Raw genomic sequence first — 23694 nt, forward strand, 5'->3', positions numbered from 1 at the left:
AGCTAGATATTCTAAGGTAGCACTATTAATACAGTTAATGTTCTCCTGACTATGGAGAAATCAGAGCAAAAAACTTTCCTTTTTTAATTTGTTGCAATGTTTTGCCAGCAGGAATTTGCTTAATTATATCTTAATTTGTGGTTTTAATGAATGCCACGAGGTTTACTTATTATTTTTTTTTAATACAGTACTCATTATTCCAAGAAATGGAGTTACAACATTCATGAAATTAAATTTATTAAAAAAATATTGTAAAATGGTGACAAATAGTCTATGATCATAAATCTGTGCTTTAAACAATTGCACTAAAGAAACCCAAGAGTTTTTGGTCTGAAGACTGGATTTCATATACAGATTAAAATTTGGTCCCATGAAAGTTGAGAATAAAATTCAGATTTTCTTTAGAGTCATGCAGAATTTTTTAAAAAATGTTGCCTTACAAGAAATAAAGAAAATAAAATCAATACATTTTGTATATCTCTAATAACTTTAAAGTTATATAGGTATATAACTGCACATCTTTGTAAAAAAAAATTATAATATATTGATGTGCAATTATGCATCTGCTATGGTTTTACAAGACAAGTTGTTATATCTTTTTTTTTTTTTTAACCTATTGAGTCAGACAATATTTCTCATTTGCTGTTGTCTTATACTCTCTTTAGGGGGAAGGAATAGCAACAAGCTTATGTAGTTCTTATCAGATGCACTTACTTCTCTGATTCATGTCACTGAAATCAGTCCGTTATAAGAAGCATCTCAGTATAAGAAAAACAGGCAGCATAAACAGACTAACCGAAACTAGTCTGTTATTTTCATCTAGCAACATATACTCCAGATAAAAGTATCAAGGCACCAGAATTTCGTTGCAGGGAAACTGAAGTTATTCTTCTGATTGATGTTTGCTATTTCCTGGTACTCTCTGATGGAAGAAAATATAGTTCATTACTATACAAAAATCTGTAATATTAATTCACAACGTATATGTCTCTCAAATGATTATTTAAGCCAAACAAGATTTCATTGTCACCAGGGAGTGGCAAGCAAGAAGATCTTGGGATTTGCATAATAATTGGTTTGAAACAAGTGATATTCTATACAGTACTATGTATACAGAGAGTAATGAATATGGTAGCCACGGTCTGTGAGATCAGTATTGGGACTATAACAAAAGCTGAATATTTTTCAGTCTTTGGAGGTTTTCAAACATCCGTACAAGCTAATGAGCTAATTTAGATAAGCATTAAACATGAATTTAATCACATTACTGGTAATTATTAGCAGACACACAATATGAAGGCCTTTTAGTTTCCTTCAAAAGTTGTAATTAACCATAAAAAAAGTAAATTGTTTGACCTCATGCACTGCATATAAATGACTCAACTAAAGACTTTTAGATTTAATAGGCTGCTTAGCTTAGAAACATTTTCCCTCATATATTATTTAGCTGAAAGTAAAAGTGTATTTTTTGCCACATGTTAATTTAAGGGCAAAATTGGTTTATGTTTCTGAAAATGTTACTCACGGAAAATCAAACTGATTTCTTAGAAGTATACAGCATGTGCTTATCCTGTGTGTAGCCTCATTCCCCCACCATCTCCTGCGCTGGGTAAGCATATACTCCCAGTAACCTCCCCAGCTTCTCTGAACTGTTTAAGGTTAAGCACGTGAGTGAAGGTCTTGTGGATTAGAACAAAAAACATGCTCAGATAAGACTTGGTGTTTTGTTTGGCCAACATCTTGCAGAACAGACATACCTGGCCCAAAAGTTTTGAGAGACCAAGATTTCCTCCCTGCCTGTCCCCATCAGGCTGGGGGCTACACTCCCCATGCATTTCAGTGTTAAAAAATAATGTCTGGAGTATAAAAAGTTTTTTTATATATATATACATATATACATATACATATATATATATATATATATATATATATATATATATAATTTTTTATTAAAAAGATTCTGACATAAAGTTTCCAATCCTAGAAATGTGTGATCAAATAAAAAATTTTAGTTTGCTTGTTTTAAAGAAAAAGTAACCGTTAAACAGTTTTAAAGCTGATTTATATAGACATTGGTCCCTGAAGTTAGGATTGTGGAAAGAAATGCTTAATAATGTAATTTCAAATAACAGAAGTGAACTGCTTTTTGAAAGTTGGCAAATGACTATAACTGGTTGATTTCTTTCAGGCAGTGAGGGTGAGTGCTTTCTTATTTAACAGAGCAGTGAGCTCATCTACTTTTTCATTTTTCAATGGACCGTTGCTCAAGAGCACATCTACCATGCCTTTACTCACGTTACTCAGAAGTTACACTTTTTCAGCAATATTGAAAAATGAAGATTTATGTGAAAATAGATAAAATGCCCTTTTTTCCATTGGATTATCACTGATATAAAATTATTATCTTTGAAGAGGCTTGCTGAAAGCAATTTTTTCACTGTAAAAGTTGGTAGAGAAGCCATTTTCTGTATAATTAATTTTTTCCTTAAAAAATGTTCAGCCAGCTCTCTGACCGGCCATGGTACCTGTGCCGGTGATTAAGCTGAAGACAGTCTTTGCGCTCGAGCAGGTCAGCTGTCAGCCTTAGCTGGAATGTGTTTTTGCACACAACAAAGTGAGTGAAGGGGAGTCAAGCCAAAAGTACATTTTTCCTATCTCAGAAATGGCTAATGAAAGGGGCCACTTGCAAGATCTTCCCTCCAGTACACTTAAATCTCATGTGTACTTTCTACAAAAACTAACTTCCAGCCCCGAGATCCCACACTATCTGGGACAGGAACAAGCAGAATTCATCAGAAGTGTAGTTAATCAGCTATAGGGGTGTAGGTGTCAACTAGAAGACAGAGTGATCAATGGGTTTGGGGCACTTTCTTGTGTTGAGTAAAATTTTTCTACTTCTTGCAAGGGTTTTTCTTCCTGTCTTTCATGCAACTTTGTTCTTCAGCTCTACTTTAAAACATTTTGCTCTTCTCCCTCCTCTCTCTTCCTCTGATGTAGTCATTCTTTTTTCTTTTGTTGCTGTTCCAGCTGGGCAATCCTTGCTAAACAGACATTCCTGAAATATTGTGGAGCCATGATGGCTCCTGCAATTGCAGTCTTCAGTTTATTTACATTACACATCTTTCTTTTATGCTGTGTTTATATAAGCAGTTACAACAGTGGAGCACGCTATCTATAGACTAATTAGAATTTACCATAATAAACACAACTATTAATCACGACTTTCATTATTTTTTGCTCTAACAAACATTTGATATAATACAGGACAATGACAAGAGAATGATCATTAATAACAAACACTTAGTATCTACTAATTAATTAAAGCTGCTCATTAATTTATTTGAAGGATAAAGATTAAAAGAACATGCTATTCAGGTAATTTACTGTAAATTAAGAACAAAAAAAATCTTCCCGTGGAATTAAAATTTTCATGAAACTTTGTGGAGCGCGTTAAGGACCTTGTAAGTAGAAAGCTACATCTGTTTAATGAATCAAGTTCATAATTTAATTCTCAGAGCACTCACAAGCTCTATGGCATATATGTGAAATTACATTAGGTAAGTAAGAATTTTGTTTTGCACACTCTGACTGCATGGAAACAACACCTCTTGCTATGCTTTTTGTGTTCTGTCTACAGCAAATGGAGATGTGATCTTATCTCCATGTCTCATCTTGAAGTCTCTTGGTTCTGTTGTGTTTAGCAATTATTTGTTGTAATAAAAAAATAGGAAATATCAACTTCTGGTGAGAATATAAAATTTGACTGAGGAAGGAAATCTACTTTTTTGTTGTTGTTGCTTCAGGCATATCTCAAATTAAGTTACACCCATCTCTACGAAACTGATTTTTCTAGCCTATCTGCTGGAGTTACTTTACACAACTACTAATGTCTTCTTTTGGTTATGCCTTTCACAGTCTGTTTTTGTAATACTCTAATTGCACTTCACGGTGCTGCTGTTTTTTTTCATTATAGCAATGCTAAGTATGAACATTTTGTAATGGTTAAGTGCTCAGTTTTGGTTAACAAACATATGATTTTGTCTTATCTCTTTTATATTATTTATCAAGAGCCTAAAGCCTTCTATCTCCTGTCTTGATGAACAAATTTTTCCCCTAGTTTTGCTGTGTAACGATAATACTGGGAAAGCATGAAATGGAATGAGAACATGCGGTGAGAACTCAAGAAAGAGAAAGACTATAAAAACCCTACATATAGTAAGAAGTCTGAAGAGTTTCCTGTTTTTAACAACGATCGTCTTTTATGATGTTGAAGAGCTGCTTGTCACTGTTGGGGTGCTGAGGAAGTTGTGCAAATACACATGTTCAGGCCATGTTCCAGCAATGTGGTGGAAAATGTACCCAACACAGAACAGCACCGACTCAGCTGCTTTGGCTCCGCTGCCTGCTACGTGGATATCCCTGTCTGGGCTGTTGAATCATGAAAGCTAATTTACTTGAGGTGTGTTCAATGTACCAATACACTGAATGTCTTCCATATAGCTTATTAAAGGGAATATTCTTTAGCAAGCTTCAGGAATATTATTCCAAACTATGAAAATGGTTTTTGAAACCAAAACAATAAAACCAGAAGTCTAATGGGTGTCAGCTGAAGAAGTACCCATTTTTTTTCTATTTCTTTTTCTTATGAATTATTTCATACCAACTATGTCCCGTATTTCCACATTTCCAGAGCAAAGAATCTGACCTTGCAAAATGTCTTCTGAAACTCATTTGTGTTTTGTCGCTCTGAACTCAAAATTATCTTTTCAGTTAATAAGATTTGGGTGTGGTCTTATTTAGGCAGTGCAATATGTAGTAAAAATTGCATTCAAAAAATATTTTTTAAGTCCTTCATGGTGGACTAGATCATTCTCCTAGATCGTGGCAGAGGAATCAGGGCACTTTCAGCAGCATTTGGGATTTGTTGTAGAAATTATTTGATTGCATGGCTTATAACTGGCATTTTGAAGTTTTGTTTTATGTAAGCACAGCTGCACAGGTATTCAGTGTTAATTTGTGACAGACCTATGTTAATTTATATGACATGATGATCCAAAATGCTTGAGGCAGCACTTATTTTGCTCCCCACCCCCCACCCCCCTTGTTTTTTTGGTGATTTTTTTTCCATAGGAAAGGCACTATGGACATGATAATAATTTTTATCATCTCAGTGAATCAGCATATGCTGTAAAAGGTAGAAGAAATATTCATATCCATGATTGCCATCCTCCTCCTCCTTATCTTTGCATCATCATTTTTTTTAAATAAATCCAGAGTAATTTTTGACTCATGTAGCTCCTTCAGTCAGTCAAATTTTTTAAAAAAATATCTTACTGAGTGAATGAAAAAATAATCTGCCTGCATGTCTATGGAAGCAGAGGGTTCCAGTGGGATCTTGTTCATTCTGTGAGTTTTTGTGACCTCTGGATGAGCAGAAAGTTGCACATGAATATGTAGGCAAGCACCAGCAAGGCAGATGTTACACTTACTGACCTTCACTCACTGAAACCGATAATCAGTTTGGCTGTCATTCATTGTCCTTTTGAGGTTTTCTCACAGCAAATGAATGCCAAGGAGACATATTTGATCCTGCAGGTCCTGCCAGAAATTAGGTTTGGACTTGGATATTTTGGAATGAATCCGAGTCGAGTTTGACAACAAAGGGAAGGCTGCTGCAGTAACACGTGCAGATGATACACTTCTCAATCTGTTTGTATGCTCCAGAGCAGGGAGACGTCGGGGTTTTTTCCTGCCTTTCATTCAGCTGTGGGTTTGAAGGCAAAATATGCAGTAAAGTCAAAACATATAATTTATTTATGCAGACAAACTGGCTACTGAAGTTGCATCTAGGTAGCCTAATGAACGGGGTATCAGTGTTTCACTTAATAACAGATAAATCTTTAATGACCAGCAGCAGAAGTCTTCTGTTTCATGACTTGGAAATTAGAATAGGATGAGAACACACATATTAAATAGTAAGACAAACATTTTCTGACACAGCTAATAATAACTTATATACTTTAATCACTCACTAGCTAAACTATGTTTGATTGAAAAGCAAAATGTCTGTACATCTTAATCAGATTTTTTTTTTCCCCCTGATGTTTGATTAATGGTTTTCAGAGGTGCTGCAATGGTACATGAGAATGACCAACACTGCACCTGCAGGTACTGGGTAGAAGGAATGTAGCAACAGAAGAATAACGCTGTTCAAGGACCACAGCACGCAAGGGTTTTTAAGACTTTAGAAGCTGCAGTGGGATAGTGAGAGACAGTAGGTTCTTAGAGAAATAAAGATGAGCCAACAAAAAAGGTACAAATACTGATGAAAAAGTTGCAATCAGTGTTGTTTGGAAAGGTATGACAGAATCATAGAATGGCTTTGTTGCACATGCTGTGTATGACAATGAAACACATTCTTTGCCCCCTTCCTCAATAATTATTGCCTCTTTTCATCAGCCAGTTTTAGTTTTCCAGCTTTTGGGTCAGTCACTTTATCAGCATATAAAACAGGAGAAATAATGTGAAGCCCAGTTTACTGGCAGCATGGTTTTTATACCACTTCAGCCTCCATCACTTGCTACTTTGCACGTTCTGTTTATTTCTTTGATGTTTTCTGTCTTCTAGTTTTTAATCAAATTTGTAAGAGTACACAAAGTGGTACTGACAAACTGTATGGTGTTTTACAAATACAGGATAAAAACATCAGGTTAATATCATAGCAAAGCAAGAATCCACCATGAATGCTGCAACATTCACATTTGGTCATTGGATGTGTTCTGTAAAACCTCTTTTTTGCACACTATACGAAATACGGATCTTGGTGTTTCCTATGCATTTTAGTACAGAGAATATTTCACACAATTATATGCTTACATTCTAAGTATAAATTGCATCTTAGCACTTCTGTATGTTGCAGTAGAATTTATTAGAGTGATACTGAGTTACAAACCTGCTTCACTAGAACTCTTTCTTCCAAATGCCCTTTTCTGATAGAAATCTGTTGCTTTCAAAGTATTTCTTCGGTTTTTGTTTTGCTATACTTATCCTTAAGTGTATGGATAACCATAGAACATTACCTTCAATATCTGCTTTCTAAGAAGCCATTCATCAGCCTGCCTCTGCTTCCAGTGCAAAGTCTTTTCCCATGCCTGTTGGTGGTGGTGGCACTTTTTCCTGAAGAACCTTGTATTTAGGTGGAGTTACAGTTAATGCTCTTCTTTAAAAAGATGCTGGGGTGGCAACAACTAAGATCTTTTGAAGTAAAAAATGAGGGAGCAGTGGCCTCGAGGCTCACTTGGGCAGATGCTGCATTCTGGTACTGCTCCTTGACTGCGCTCTCCCATGGCTGCCCTAAACTCCTCCAGCACCTGGTGTCACACAGGCTGCACCTCACAGCCAGCCAGAAACTTGGCACAGCGAAATATGCTGAGCATAACTTGAAAGCGGAGTGAAAAAAGCATCCACAAAAAAAAAAAAAAAAAAAACCCAGAGGAACTGAATTAGTAGTGTACAGCAAAGACAATGCTGGTATGTGCTAGAATTTTGACCACAGGCTGTAGTTGCAGCTTGCAGCTGAGGAGCATACGGGGCAGCTCATCGGGAAAGCCAGCTTGGCCCTTTTTCAGTCTGCAGTTCTGCATGTGCTGAGCCGTTCGTCCGACATAGCTGTACTTGGCCAGGGGGCTGTAATGCGCTTTGCAAGCAGTTACTGCCCTGCCAGGACTGTATTGCATAGCAGGTTTGGCAAAGAAAGCCTGGGCAAGCAAACCCCCTCCCTCTGCCCCTGTATTTGCTCAGAGGAGAGTAATTGGAAACAGTAATATTACCTCAAGAATATTAGGGTGATCCCTTGATTATTTTGGCCTTCAGCTGCCTTTCCATTACCAGCAGTGGACCAATAAAACACAAGATTGAGGAGAAGATGCACCATCCTGTTTCTAAAGTACTGCAGTGTATTTCTAAGTTACTAGGTGTCCTTTATCGCTGCGCTGACCAGTTGACCTCTCAGCGTTACAAAGTCTTTGGGGTGTTGTTTGTCTTGCCATGTGAGGTTTACACCTCAGAGCAGAGCCACAGCTGGCAATGACCTGGGCTGTTAATAGTACAGGATGCAATTTTGATATTATAGTTTGAATTTGGGAGCACTCTCCAGTCGTATGAGTTTCAACACCATCTACTAACCCAGGCTGTTTCTTATTCCAGAGCTTTTAGCCTCTGTTTCCATGTCACCGCTGAGTGCAGACATGATCCGTGCTGGTTGAAAAGGTATTCAGAAAGATGAAAGGGAACGGCTTTTAGACAAGGGGGAAATAGTATCTCACTTGTAGCCATGAATACGTTTTTGGCTTTGAGATTTTATACAAGGACTTTTTTTTTTTTTTTTTGAAAGAAGGCTTGTTGAAGATCTTCAAGTTTCATAAAACTGAACTTTAAGAGCATTATTAATAATAAAAGTATTTGCATTACAAATATACTATACATAATATCAAATGGGTGTAAGCAAGTCAATTTTCTTTTTAATCTAGCAATCCCATTTAGGAAGCCCAATTTCCCCCATTCTCTTTTCTCTTTTTCCAGTTGTGTGCTCTGAGTAGAAAAACCTGCTGTCTTCATGGCAACTAAAATCTTATCAGCAGCACAAAACCAGCCCGGAGTGATATGCAGCCACTGAATCCTCTGAATCCTGCCCTTCCTGAGACCTTAATCTTGGTTTCAGAATGAACACTTTTTTAAATACAGAAGACAATTCAATCTCTGAAAAATCATGATCCTAGGGATTTTTTCAACACAGGCTGTCAGTTCTGAAGGAAAAGGGAAAAATGAGGAAACCAGGTCTGACCGTGTGTAACTGAAAATTAGAAAACAGGTAGGGTGAAACCACAAAAGTCTAAGATTGCGGTTCAGAGATTCAAGAAAGAGGCCAATGTTAGTTTTCCAGGCTCTTTGACTTGAAAAAAAATCCCTTGGTGTTTGTTTATTCTCCATATATTATGCTTTTCAGAGTGACATTTACTGTTGGTCATGAATACCTGCAGGAGTTTGCTTTATTTTGTTTATTTTGTCTGGGAAAAAAGCATTAGTCAGGCTGTGCTTTACACAATAAATATTGTTGGGCTTACACATGCAATTTTTTTAAAAAAATTAAGAATTGTTTATTGCTTCCAGTATTAAATATAGCAATATGGAGTGAGGTATAAAGTGGTATAATAGTATCTATCAGCCAATTCCAGTCTATTTATTGAACCAAGCATCATTAGTCGTGAATAAATCTCATTCTGCTGGTGTCAATGGTGTTGTGCTTAGTCCTGTGAGCTTGAGAGCAGTTGGTTATAGCTGAGAAAAATGCTAAATAATAGGACTTGAAACACTGTTCCACAATTCTCAAGGCACTGGTACTGAGTGTTTTTCTCTGGAGAGGGGGACTTTGTGTCCAAACAGAGATGGTAGAGAAACCTCAACCATCCTCAAAACTGAAGGTGCAGAACTGCTTCTGTATGAGGTAGGCTGAGCCTGGGAGTTACATAGCTCATTCTGTGGTGATGTATGATGTGCTATTTCCAAATGCTTTTGAGTCTTCATTGAATTGTGTGGGTTTAATATTCTCAGGTATACTCTGGTATGAGTACCTGCTTGATTTGTGCTCCCCCATTGCACAGATGCTATATATCTTTAGGTATGCCAAAAGTGGTAACAATATAGTTCAGCAGAGGAACTCTCAGGTCCTCTGCTGATGAATTATTATTAAATAGATGAAATTTTATTTTTAATTATTATTAAATACATTTTATTTTATTTTAATTATGATTAAATAGGTAGACACAGAAATTGCTCTCTGCTAAATAGGCGGCATTAATGCAGTGGTGCCATACAGGCCATTGGTAGATCAAAAGCCACTGTCATGCTGGGGCCTTAGTAAGTGATGGGAAGGAGGAATTGATTCACTTAAGTCGCCAGAGACGGCGTCTCAGAAGTGCAAGTCATTCATCCTGCCTAAGCAGAAGGTGATCCTGGCCTTGGAACTGTCGTTTGTTTGGTTTTCCCATGGCCTGGCTGTTCCCTTGGGGCAGAACAGTGCACAGGAGGAATTCAGAGTCTGCAGTTTTCATATCAGGTACTGTGCAGACGATGTAAACAACTGCATTGCAGTCAAAAGGGATCATATGGTAGGGAACTGCACCCTGGAGTGCCTCTTTCTCTCTTTGCCAGGCTCGAGAACATCAGTGGGATGTACGTTTTCCTTTGTTATCAGCGGTATGCTGTTTATACTTAAGCTAATTTTAATGTACTGAAATAAGTTATTGGGTTTTTCATTGCCATCATGGGTAGTGAGGAAGCAAAGGACTCCAAGAGGGAATCTGGAAAGGATATCACTTTGAAAGGACAGGGGGAGGGCTACAGAAGGAATTGTAAACAGGACCATAATTTGAGTTACAAAATACTTCACCTGATGTTACTACTGACAAAAAATCGATACACCAGGGATGTTAATTTGGTACACTGGTATGGGAAGCAACGGATTTTGTTTCAGCATAACATATGTTCTGGACACAGCAGAAACATACGGGAATGTGAAAAAAAGCTGTTATTTCCTGGAAGCTTTGGGATCTTGTTGAAAACAGCATCAAGGGCAACACAGGACTGTAGTCACCATAACACACGGATACCATAACAACCTGGAAAACGGCTAATCTTGGTACCTGTAGTGGAGCCTGCTGAAAAAGACAGCCCTGCTTAAAAAGGAGATTGGAGTCGTGAACTCAAAGGGACCAATTATTTTTTTCAGCTGTGCTGGTCTCTCAGCCTAAAGGCACCTGCTGAACTATTCCTACTCTCATTTCAATCCAGAAAATTCACAGGTGGTTCATGTTAGATTATGGGGACCTTCATAATCATCATTTTGATGTTGCTACTTCTTTGCTCACTGTATTTCAGTGCTTTGATCAGGGGATTGGTTTTCCTTATAGTCACAGATGGTTGCTGTTTGACAGACTGACAGGCAGGCAAAGTAAATAGGCATGGAAATAAAATATTCCTTTGTTTTGGTGAGTCAGGCCAATGTCATGTGGGTTGACACTGCTCTGTAATCCTTCTAGCTTCTTTAAGATGGGGAGAGGGTATTGTGTATAATGGTACACAGGAATTTTACATCATTCTCTCTTGGACTGTCCTGTTGAGGATTTGAACAAATCCAAGTTTACAATGAAATTGCACTGTTACTTTTTTTGACTAAGGTGGTAAGTGTTGCCGTTACATAGCGCTGTGAAATTTCAAGGGGTTAGTCTGGAAAAATCCCATCTGGCAAAGATGTGCCTGATCCTGCATATCAATGGGAATTTTGAGCACAAATCAATGGCAGGATGAAATGCTACATAATTATTGCGTGTCTGTGCCTGTATCTACTAGCCTGCATTCACAATGGAAAAAAAAAAAAAAAAAAGGGTTTTGCACAAAAATTTGTTTTGCACAGATTCTTGAGGTGACAAAAGATACAGATCCTAATCTTACAACAAACTGGTTACCTAGGCAGAATAAATGTTTTAATGACAAATTTCTTTATTATGAAAAGATAAACCTAATAAATCAATAGTGATTTTGAAATTAATGAAATACTTTGGATTAAGTTCCTGTTCCTGGATTAAGGACTGTTCCATGACATTTGTGGCAACTCCTGAAGAAAAGTGACATCTGGTTGGTGAACTCTCCTGGGGTAATTTTGTGGGATTGGAAATCTGGTTTTCCATAAGGAAATTGTTACTGACCTATTGATGTGATATGACATTGCTTCTTTTTTGGCAGGGTAGTCAGTAATAGAGAAAGTTAGTCCCACCAGCCATTAGACCGATCATTTGCCAGGTAAACAAGAAAAAGAATCAAATAGAGAGCTGGCTGACTGGCCACAGAAAAGGATGAGAGCATGACAAATTTCTCTTACTCTTTGTGTATCAGTTAAAGTGAGCATAAAGCAATGCTTTTTGACATTACCTTTATTTTAGTTGAAAATTATGAAGGTACCAAGAGAACAGATTTTGTATTATTGATACATTACCTAGCTGAAGACCAGATTATTATATTCAGTACGTGGAAAAAAAAATACTTTGGATAATGTAAATAATTGAAAAGAAACTCCATTACCAGAGAATTTTGTGTACAGTTCTCTCTTTTCTGCTTCCTGAATGGTTTTGCTGGATCAGGTTTATCTGATCAGTGCAGTTAAACAGCAGTTTGTCTAGTACTTCTATTGAAAAGGAGAATCAAGCCTGTTATTCCTAAGGGTGCTGTGGGAAAAAAAAACCCACAAAAATATATTAAAATGGTCTTAATTTTCATTTAGGATTTAATCCTTTTTGGAACCTGGTGATGCATAGATACGTATGGCTCTCAGACCACAGTGCCAGATTAGGACCTTTGAGAGAGCTCTCACTACAGAGCCCGCATCTCCCATCGATCTATAATGAATACAATAAAACACACTTTGGGGTGTCTTCAGATGCTGATCTGTGGCCAGGTACTGGGAAGCTGGGCGCCCAGAGTGGGGCACCGGGGCTGGGGGTGTCGGCTGGGGCTGTACGGAGGGCAGGCTGGCAGGCAGCGGTCGCTCCAGGCTGCTAGGCTTAACCCTGAAAGCTTTTAGGGTGGGGTGGGCACCCCAAGAATTTTCAAAATTCTGCTGGCCTATGGGAGCAAACATGAAATCTACCACCAGTTCTGGGAAATGTTTGTCTCTGGGTCTTGACTTGGTTTGGTAGCTTGGCTTTGTGGATCCTCATTTCCAAAGGCAATAATGCAATGTTGCAATAATGCAATAATGCATAATGCAATAACGGTGGTTCCTCCAGCTACTGAAAACAAAGTGTGTGTTTTTAGGAAAATATTTTAAATTTCCAATTCTTAAACATGGTAGATATTGTAATTTTTAAATTGAATTTGCTTTGCTTGATATGCATAAAATTCCAACCTCTATCGTATGAAGAAAAAGACTTGGGAGAAAGTGCAAACCATTATTTTCAAACATTTTGTTAATGTCAATACATTCTAGAAATTAACACTGTAAATAATTTACCTTCATCTGGGTAAATGCATACCTCTAGGTTAGTAAAAATATGTGTCTATCAGTGGAAACAGCCATAAATACAGACAGGGGAAAAAAAGAAAAAAGTGTTTTCACGGAAAAACTTCCATGGTGGTTGTTTGCAAATGCTTTCCCAGACTGAGATAAATTAAGGTCAGAGAACACTGTATCTCCAAAAAAGGGCAAGAAGGGAACATAGAAGATCTCACAAAGACATAACCAGCAATTATCCTGTAAAAGCATACAAAAATACATATAAAATGCATATATTGAGATTTATGGATTATTTCATAGATATTTGAAGTAGATGCCAATGCTCAAATTATTTTTGATCTCAAATATAGAAAAAGTTAAAGACATCTTTTTGTAGCAATGAGTATCTGAAATAAGAATTGACTATGACGATGTCAATCTGCATTGGAAACATTTTTCATTTTATTTGTACCCATGTTAGATTCTGCTGTTCTTTCAACCAAGTTCTGTTGCTACTCCCAGAATCTGCAAGAGGCTGATTTTTCTTATTTATACAGCCCCATCTTATGAACCGAACCAAACCATGTGTTAGAAAATAGTTGAAATGTTAATGGATCTATTATTGAACCATGCTACAAAATATGAGGCTCGAGGCTTTTCTGTGAAGTATGTGAAGATGGAAAGAGATACACAGTCGTTCATGTAGGCTTAGGCTTTGTTTCTGAGTAAACTCAAAGCTTTCATTGTTTGCCACAGCATAGTTGTCACCTTTGTCTTATATCTATGACAGTTCCTCAATCTGCCTTCTGAAGAATCCTACAGGCCCTCTACGCTGCAAATCTCACTTAGGTCTGTAAGATAAATTTACTGATAGTAATATTTGTTGAATGTGCCCCATGGTATAATTTTTTTAGTGTTTTCAGCTCCAGAACTTACTTCGGTTAATTTTCTCTCTCTCACCTTCCATGAAATTTATATCTTGCTTTTTGCAAAATTAAAATAAACCCAAATGACTAAAGTACTCATATTATTTAAGTTTAAATATTATGACTAAGCTGTTAACTTTGCCTACTACTGGCAAGAGTAACATCATCCATCTACAGTTCCTCTGTATTGAATTAATAATTATTTTTTTATTCATCTTAGCTGATTTTTTTCAGTTTTCTCCCTTCAGGGTTTCCTGTCACTTCAGGAAAATTCATGAGTCAACATTGTCCCTCATTGGAGAGAACAGAAAATGAAAAAAAATCATTCAGCTTGTTCAGCTTGTGTCTTTGCATTAAATCAATCTTGAAATTATTTATCCTTCCCATGAGCCTTTCAGATACACAGATCTCATTTATGCAGCTTCTGTGCAACTTTCTTCACAGCTTTCATTTGATTTGCTTACCCATGTGCTTCTGCATGCTCACATTGGATTCCAGACTTAATAGATGCATGGCAAGTCGTCGTGATGTTTCAGATACTCTGAATAAATCAGATCATTAAACTGCAGCTTAACCTAATGGATCACCCCTGGAGTGTTAAAAAAAAAAATAAAAAAATCTTACACATTAAAATGAACAAAATTGTTCTCTTTAGCAACTTCCACAAGACTGGAAAATAATCATTTAAGTGCATGTGGAAAAACAGTGTGAAACGCTATGTTCAACTTACTATCCCCTAATTCCCTAAACCTCACAATTTTGACTCCTCTGTCCACATCTTCATTTGGGATTTCATTTGGAGGAGCAGCCATCTTTTTGTAGTATGTTTGCGTGGTGTTCTGATACATGGTTGGGGACTCCTTGTGTTGCTATTGATGCACAAATAGGCTTAGTTTGCAAACAGATACATCATTAAAAAATGATTTATTATGCACTATTCCAATCTAATCAGGTTTACATAGGCTAAGATTCTGGTCATGGATCTAAAGGTGTTAAAGAATGAAACAGAAATTTGTGTGCTTGATAAAACACAGTTGAATGTATTTACTTTGACAGATGAAATCATCTCATAATTCATGACTACACAGCAATGGCTAAAGCATCTGCAGAACCACTTTGGCCCCAGCCCCAGAGCCCCCCAGCTCCAGAGCCCCCCAGCACCCCCCATGCCTTGTAGGTAGCTCTGCTAAAACACACAACCTGCTTGCATGGGTGACTGGTGAGCTCCCTTGCCAGCCAGAGGGAATATAGGTATCACCCTTCCAGAGCAAAGGCAATACACAATTTCCCAATTTCTGCTGGAAAGGGGGGCTTCTGCTTGTCTGCCTTACCCCAGCAGGGCAGGCTTCTCCCTTCTAGCATGGTGGGAAAGGCTCACTCCTGACCGCCAAGGGCATGGCTGAGTCAGATGCCAGAGCTCACAGGGTCCTGATTCCTCACTCCCTGGACCAGGGTCTAGTCTCCCATTCATCCTGTGCATGTTTTATTGGCTTATCTCTTTTTTTTTTATTTCGTAGGAATAAGGGTATACGTAGAGTAACTGATGCCAAACTGGTGCTTGCCCTGGCAGGGCATTGGGATGCAGCAGGGGCAGTTCTCCAAACCTGTGAATTAAGTTCTGCCAGGCCAAATTAAATGGCAGGGAGACTTGATCTGAGAAATGACTGGAAAGACAGAGGTAACAAAGTGTTCTGCTAACTCTTCACCATGCCAGAATGGTGGTCCATTGGAATTCTAGGAAAAAATGCCATCATGGACGATCGGGACACGGCAAAATACGCATTTCAAGCACAAAATTAATAAAACCTTCCAAAGACCTTAAAGAATCTTTATAAATTAGTACCAGCACTAGATATTTCTTAATTGAGCTGCTAGTTTTCAGTAGGCTGAAACCCAATTCAGCTGCCTATTCTACTGCCATTTGCCATTTGATGCAGTTCATGTTTGACCTTGCTCTGTTGCTGTGTTCGGTTGTTCACCGGTCAAGACTTTAATCACCTAATAGCAAACTGAAGTCGTATCAGCGCTCAGATGCTTCTGTGATCCGTTGCTATTTTATCAATGTGAACAATGTCTTGCCCCCTGACCCTTAGGCCAGCCTGTGAAGATGCACTACATGGATGTACATGTACCGCCTACATGTAGTACATGTAGAATAGCAAGCACTAGACACTACCCTTGGGAGTACTAGCAGAGCAAATAGAAGGGTCCATGTGAAAGATCAAGGACTGCAGCGGCTGCTTCACAGGGTCTAGCATCAGTACTCTAAAGATAATCACATATCCTACATACATCGAATGATTGGGCTAACCCAGTAATGGAGAGGAATGGACAGAAAGAAAAAGCAATATAAAAAGATACATCAAAAAGACGAGCAGAAGAGATGATTGTCCACAGTTTTATTAAGATAAAAACAAATAAATGTAAATGTAAGCATGAAGAATTAAGATAAGACATAAGATAAAATGGAAAATTATGAAGTCTGTACTTTGTCTATCACTGTGATTTCTTCCAGGTCTACCAGCCCAACTCTAAACGAACATCAGGCCTCAAAAGGACTCATAAATCTAGGATTTGTAGTACTGGATTCTCTGGAAGCTGAGGAAAATGGAAAATCAGAATAGAAGTCAGAGGCTTAAACAGTATCATCATTAAGGAGGGAGACAGGGAAAAAAACAAACCTGAAAACCTGCTCTGTACAAATATTTGATTTAAAAAAATAGTAATTACATATCAGAAAATACAGTATCCATTTTCAAAGATACAGAAATGCTGTGAAAACTTCATTGTCAATACCTTTGCCAAAAAAGAGAAGGCCAGATCTGAAATATTTTCCACCTATCGGTTTAATGCTAAAGGTAGTTTTTCTGGATCCCAGACTTTGCATACCTGTACAGAACACGATAGGAATGCTCACCAGATTCCCTTCAGAAATAACATTTCCAGGAAGAATTAATCAGTCCAATTAGCCTTTTTGTAGGTGCAAAACTCTTCATAAAAGCAGCTCACCCAAGTTCATGTGCATTGAGCAGTTCAAGTGAAAAGCCATCAGTGGAACTGAATTAAAACCATAGAGCCAAGGTCTCTCCTGGTATAAATCATGTGCATTGCTATAATAAAACAACATGTAGCAGAAGCAATTCTTCACACCACTGAGTTTTTGGCATGAGAGCTGGTCCCAGAATCCAAATCTTACTGCTTCAGCTTCCATATTTCTTAGTGTGTAGGAAAACCTAAACTACAATATACTGTAATAATTTTGTGACATTTGAGTATGTGTGACCTAGGATCTAAAAAACCTCCTAAAATAAGTAGGGATTTATCTTATTTTTCTTTTTTAATGGCCTCGGTCATGCTAGTAAATGGCATTTTCTTATCTGTAAAATGCAGTGGAGGTATTGTACCATGTCCTGATTTTACCAGTTGAAGCCTCTTTCTTTTTTCATAGTCATAAAATATATGTCAAGCACTATGAGCAACTCCTTTATGCCTTGCTTGCAGTGCTGCAATTAGGATCATACTGTGTCATATTCGAAGCTCAGTGACTGTTAAATGTGCTACGCCTGCATCACACTAACTACTATATCAGTCATTTTAGATGACCCCCTTGAAAATTGCTGCCAAAAGTTTATATGTCAGAAATCACTTTCAAAATGCTTATGAAGTGAAGAATTTTCATAGCTCTTTACCTACTCAAATACTAAAAACTGTCAGTCAACGAAATCGGCCTCGACAGTTTATACTCCAAGACTCACCACTCAAAAGATTTGCTTGAAAAATTATTCCTATCTTCTGTCAGCAACTGGGTTCTGTGTTTAGTCAGTTGCTCACTTTTATATTCTAATAACTGCTGGAAGTTGCTACAAAAGATCTGCCAGAACCTTTGGTATTATTTTTAAATGGGGTGGATCAGGGACACGTACATCAGCACTGCAGTACTTGAACGGTGCCTGTTGTGTGAGCTGGGAATTCGGTCATCTTGTCCAGGTGCGTGGCTGTTTTCATTCAGAGCTCTGTATGGTTTCGTCAGTGTCTTCTGTCCCAAGTGGTAGCAAAAATGACCCAGGTACTGAACATAGGAGATTTATTTACAAAACACTTAACAGCTGATAACATTTTTAGAGAAGGGACTCAAGAGCTTTTTAAATTTTAAGAATTTGAACTGTAAACCTATACTATAGGTCCATTACCAAGGATGACATTTGATTTATGACTGGAATTCCATGTTATCTTTTTAATTTTCTGGAAAAATACACTAATCTGTTCTGCTATAGGTGGAACTTTCGTAATATGCCTTAGGTCCAAGCCTAAGCCTACAGAATCTATAGGCTAGATCTCAGTGTTTATTTGATAACAGCTGTATAGCCATCAATATAGTGCTAAGGGTCAATATGCACAATGAACTATTAATGAAAGGTCAGTCATTCTTTCATTTGTAAGTTCAAGGCTGAATCAACATTGTGTTGCCATGAAGGGTGCAATGGGGCTTCGTGTGCCCTTTTGCCAACCTGTACCAAACCTTTCCACTTCCTCTCTGTGTAACACAATCTCAGTGTCACTGAGGAGTTTCCCCAGGTGTTTTTGCTCAGCCTGAGCAGGTAGGATCTGGGGATCCAGAAAGCAAGCTTCTTGGTACCTGTCCTACAGACCTGCTTGGAGTATAATAATTGTATGGCTCTATGACTGTGTTCTTCACAAAGCAAGGCCATAGAAAAATTCTACTGCAGCCATCTGTCTCTCACGTAGTAAAAGACAGGTTCTATGCTCTCCTCATTCTCAAAAGATTTAATTTCCATTTTTGGCTTTCCAGGAGATGACCCAAGCTCTAGGCCAAGGGCAGGACTCGTGTCCTGTCCTAGGAGGAGGGAAATTCAAACAGGAAAGGAGGAGATCTGTGTTCTTTTCTTTTGATTGCTACTGGCTTTTGCACTAACCTCTCACTGGATAAACAAAAATGATGATGAGACCAGGACATGACTGCAACCTACCCACTGTGTGTTAGCCACAGACATTTTTATAGCTCTTGTATGGGTGCTGCCTAACCTTCCTGCTGGGCCAGCTGTCACTGAAATGGAACTAAAAGAGGTTTCTTCTTCATTCAAAGCTGTCTTTTTCTGCTGTGAAATGGGCTCTGTAGCCCCAAGAGGAGTAGGCAGTCACCAGGTCATCCAGGTGCCTCTGCAGGAAGGAGATGCAACTTTCAGAGAGTTATCCCTGCCAAAAGCCCAGTAGCAATCAAGTCTTTGCACGCAAAGGATAAGCCATATCACAAAGCTTCCTCTTAATATGGTATGTCTATATGGCAGTTAAAAGCATGTTTATATATATATATATATATATATTTAGGTGGGTAAATATTTATGATTATAACAATATAGGTATAAAAAAGAACCCTTGCTGATGTTAAATGAATGTATAAACCATGCATGGGTATGTCAGTGGGAACATCGTCACTGACTTTCATGGGCATTCAACCAGGCCTCCCCCCAAAAAAGAGATTTTGAGATTTTTAATTACATGATATGAAAATCTATTGTATCTAATGTTCAATTTAGACACCCTTCCTTTGGCATCATAGATCTGTGTGACATCTCATTACAGGCAAGAATAAGTATGATTTAGTCAGAAACATGTATGTTGTAAGGGGGTGGCTGCTTTCAGATCTCTGTTACTTGTGGAAAAACAATCTAAAATAGATGACTGCTAAACTGAGACTCAAAAGGACGTGAGAGTAGGATTTCTTATTGGTCAATATTAACAATAGTCTTGGGTTTTGGTCAAATATATTGCTAAATCAAATACTTCAGTTTGACTATCATGGTCCTGTTTTTTTGGGGTTGTAGTGGTTTTCGGTGTTGTTTTTGTATTTGTTGTTTTTGTTGTTGCTTTTGTTTTTATTTCTTCCCAGAGAATGCTAGAAACCAGCACAGGAGGCCTGCAACCATGGAATTTACTACAAAGCTTTCAAGGTTCATGACTACCTCTGCTGGAGCTGCCTGACAAGAAAACAAAGCGAGTCAAATTAGAAGGCTGAATCTAAATACAACTGGACTCCTTAACCACTTGTGTTATCTACCATTGCTGGAGTGATAAATCTGCTTGAGAACACAGGAATAATTTTACACTTTGTAGATGCTTTTCAAAGACACATGTGCCAAGTGCGTAATGGAAATATGTGATACTCCCTGTACCCCCCAAGTATACAAAATGATAACTCCAGCATGAAGACCGTCACCAGCCCTAATCTTAAGGCTAAAGCACACTTGCATGGGAACATGTCTCACTAGGATGACAATAGAAGGTCAGTGATGTTGAAAAATTTTATGAGTAGTTTAGGCTGTTCTGACAAGCAATTTTTTTCTAGATTAAATTGCTTAAGGTAAAAAAACCCCAAGCCTTAAACAGCCAGGACTAATTTAAGAATAGGATCTGTAGAATTATCAAAGGTGGTCCTCCAGGGAGAAAAGTGCTATCAGAACAATATTTACCACATTGCATTTCTGGCTACAGAGCTATTTTTACTTTTGTTCCTTTTTTGATCGTACTTCGGTGGGGATGAGGTCTGGGCTGTCGCTGATCCTGATGGACAATGCAATTTCACTTGTAATTCCTATGGCCTTTTGATGTGTGAAACGCCTGGATCAGTTTAAACTCTCACTGCTGCTTTTGGAGTTCATGACCAGTGACAAAAATGGTGACCAGACAGGTGTCTCAAAGTATTGTTTAATGGTGGGACCACAATACACTAACAAAGGGTAGTTTGCGACAACCAAAATACCTACATTCATGATTATTTTACTCCAGTCTGTCCCCACCCTACCTTGGAACCTAGGAATTTGGGTTTCTTTATAGACCACAGGAGTGGTCTTCTTCTGAGTGCAATTTTGTAAGAGCTAACTACTTTTGTTCTCAGAAGAAGGATACTTTTCAAACCAGTCTGAAATCCTTTGTCTTCTCATTTTCTTTGTGCCTTTCCTCTTTCCACAACCTGGTCGGGTGAGTTCAACAAGGGGTCAGCCCTTGTGTTGCCTCTCAAGTGTTGCTAGATGGGTAGTTATCTGAAGGTGTTGCATTCTTTTCTACTCATGGGAACTAGCCCTTTGTTAAGTTAATGCTACACATACGGAGTAACTTTAAATATATATAATACTTTTGCATTATTGCAAAATGACTCTTGAACCAAGGTGTTTACTTGCTGCTATTTGCAAGCACTTGCAAAACTTGCTGTTGTAGTTTAGGGTTTTAACCCCAGATTTGTGTTCTGTCCCAAGAGTTTACAGTCTCTTAGCAATGTTAGCAGGAGAAAGCATGTATATTGTCTTAGCTCAAATACCCTGTCACTGACAGTTTCTACTGACTCTTGTGATAATGGAAAGCTCTGGCAAAGAAGAATAGGAGAGTGTTAATTTCTACAGCATAGTTTGCTAGAATTTATCTGTTAATCCCAAAACATGAGAAGTCTTGTACAGGATTAAAGAAATATTTCTGTAGTCTGTTTCGGATCTAACAGTCAGGCTGGTCTCTCTACTAAGACTTATTGTCAAGATCCCTGGATACTATTTAAAAAATAAATAAAGCACTAAACTCTAAATTTTGCCAACCTATATTTTATTTAGCATCCTCTTCTGGCTAGATCCTGTAACTGAGGCAGCATTCAGGATGTTTGCCCATGGGAAAACACATCCTTTTCCAAATAATGGCTGAAGATACAAAATATAAACCAATTTCTTTTTCCTTTAAACTGCTAGCTGAAGAACAACCGGTACAAATGGCTGTTGGGTACAAATGGCCGTTGATGAAAATGTGCATAAGAATGGCATTATCCAGGGAAGAAAGAGATCATAATTAGGTAAAAATACATATGACAATGATCCTTTAATAGAGTAAGCGTTGCAAGATACAACTGCGATTGCTCAAGCATAGAAATGCCACATACAGTTACGATGGATGTGTTTGCCAGCATATAACTCTGGTAAATTTTAGCATCACAGTAACATAAACTGTGACAGGCACCCTCAAATTGCTGAGTTCTCCCAGCTTGCTAAGGTCTGCAAGACCCCTCTCTTGGCCCTGTGAGCCCACACTCCCACTGTGGGGGCTCCTAGGCTGCCCCAGCTGGGGTGTTGGGGTGACCTGAAGGAGAAGTGGAGGGGGGGCATCCTCCTAGAAATTGGTTCTTAGTTGCTAGGGTCTCCAACACTGCTGATTTCTAGTTTGTCCTATCTCTTAGTCATAGAGTTATCTTTTTGTCCCCTCAAATCTCCATGGCTGTGTGTCTTCTGTACTCCTTCGTTCCTCAAAGCCCAATTGTTTTTTCCCTCTGGGGGGTTTGTTCCAGAACTGCTGCAGCTCCAACACTGTTAATCTATTTACCTTATGGCTTGATAAATGTTAAATCAGTATTTTGCTAAATGTATTTAAACTAGGTGAACAATTTGATTATTGCCTGACTACTTCAGTCAGCAATTTGGTTAGTTCCTCTCTTGCTACAAGAAATGGTGATGTTCTTTTTTCCTGTTTTTCCTTCCCCCCCCCACCCCCCCCACCCCGGTTCTTCTGGGGGATTTTGGTTGGGGTTTTTCCTTCCCCTTTTTTACCCATTTATTTCCTATGCTTTTTTCTTGCTTCCTTTTTTCCCCCTGTCATAATTTTCATCATCATCATTATTCCTATTCCTATTCCTATTAATTATTGTTATTATTAATTTTCCTGCTCCAGAACTTGAAGGATGTTAGATTTCACCAAAGGAAAGATGGAATGCTGAAGACATGCCAGAAAAAGGTACTTTTTACACTTTCTGCCTCTGCATCAGGCAGAGCAATTCCTGAATTGCTTTTTGGAGCTCCTTTAACATCCAGCCATATCAGTACAGTGCTTGGTCCTCCGGTGTGCTTCCTGTGCAAACTGGGCTTTTGCTGGACCCACTCGCTTTTGCCTTGACTGAGGGATTTCTTGAGAAGCAAAGAGCAAGCAGTGAAGCAAATGTTCTTCCTTTGCACCTTCTCTTCCCTTTCCAGATTACTCACTGTTTTTCACTTGCAGACAAAACCAAGGCAGGCACTCCTTCCCTGTGGCCAAAGGAAACACGGCTATATTGCTTACTAAAGTAATTGTGATTTGAAACAATCAGTAGTTGAGAACTGACTGGAATCAAATCCCTTAACACAGGACTAGGTTAAGTGATTTATGTGATAGCATTGCTCCAAGTACCTCATAAGGCAATTTAGTTGTGTCCCCCTAATGGAATGTTAAAGAAAATATTTAAATTGGTCATAAACCCAAGGAAGTTAGAGTTTTACTAAGTGCTTAGCCAGCTCAGCTATTGCTTGTGATCCTTTCTTGGTGCTATAGCCCAAATTTAATTACAAGCTGCTTTTCCTTCAACTTAAATAATCCTTTAAAATCTTCATAAAAATGGAAGACACATGCTTGAACTGTTTTTCTTCTACTAAAGCACATATTGCACAAATGAAACTGACTTTCAGATTATGATTTGCACAGTACTATATAATATAAATGCGTCTGAAATTTATAGCACTCCACAAACTGTTTAATACTCACCACTTAAACTGCTGTGTTTCCACAGCAAGCTGTAATAACTGAAGATTTAACACAGAACCTGATATCTGGACAGTTATTAACATTGTTTTCTTAGCATTTTACTGCCTGCTTGTAAACACTAGTTTATTGAAATGTAATAGTATATACATTGTCATATAAACT

The sequence above is a fragment of the Falco punctatus genome, assembly GCF_963210335.1.
Source record: "Falco punctatus genome assembly, chromosome: 2".
Taxonomy (NCBI): domain Eukaryota; kingdom Metazoa; phylum Chordata; class Aves; order Falconiformes; family Falconidae; genus Falco; species Falco punctatus.